Source organism: Phyllostomus discolor, chromosome X (assembly GCF_004126475.2).
Source record: "Phyllostomus discolor isolate MPI-MPIP mPhyDis1 chromosome X, mPhyDis1.pri.v3, whole genome shotgun sequence".
Lineage (NCBI taxonomy): Eukaryota > Metazoa > Chordata > Mammalia > Chiroptera > Phyllostomidae > Phyllostomus > Phyllostomus discolor.
In genome coordinates, this window is record NC_050198.1 from 30029095 (window position 1) to 30029949 (window position 855).

At 43.2% G+C, this 855-nt stretch overlaps 1 pseudogene; it reads right to left on the reverse strand.

Moving 5' to 3' along the window:
• On the reverse strand, window positions 1-602 carry LOC114505693 (annotated as a pseudogene).
• Window positions 603-855: the final 253 nt, after the last annotated feature.

Consider the following 855-nt stretch of genomic DNA (forward strand, 5'->3'; position numbering starts at 1 on the left):
TGAAGAAACAGAGGTTTGGCAAGGGAGAGGGTATAAGTTACTTGCTTAAAGTCACTGATGAAGGTAGCAGATCTGGGACCTGGACTCTTTATTCCAAGGCCACTTTTTTTCTATCACCCAAAAGCCATCTTGGCTTTATTTGCAGTGTCTATTTTTTTAATCCAAAATGTGTTTATTGGGATAATTCCCCACTCACCTTGATTCGGGTGCTTTAGAGCTGCTTCCTTCTGAAGGAGCATCCTTTGCCAGCCTTGCTCTTTCCTCCTGTAGGCTGACAGAGGACAGTGGGGCAGGCAACACACCAAACTACTATTTGTATATGGATGATGATGGTGGTGATTTTAAAGCATCCTGGGCATTTCACATCCATTGTGTGGGAACTGATGGCTCTGCACCAGGGGCTTCTTCTTATGTTTCTTCTTCTTCTCTTCTGGAGAGGGATGGAGATCTTTCATGAGAGGCATGTTATCCTGGGGAGGTCATCACGGCTGGAAAGCCTTAGTGCTTACTTTTTAAATTGCAAATATCCTTAAAAGGACTAAAATACCTAACTTTCATAAGCCATTCATACCATAGTATAAATTAGAAAATCACCTCGATTTTCTCAGTGACCAGAAGTTTAGAAAAAAAAAATCAGGGTGGGATTTTAAAGGCCATTTTTGCAAATGCAGGGCCCTCAAGGAATGGGGGTGTTACTGATGGGCTGAGAAGAGCGTCATTTGAAGTTTGAGGGAAGGGTCTAAGTACAACGCTGCCTATGACCAGAGGCTTCAGGGAATCAGAGTAGCAGGACATTGTGGGGACACCTACTTAATGGGAGGGGAAGACAAAAGGAAAAGGAAAGAAGAGAGTATA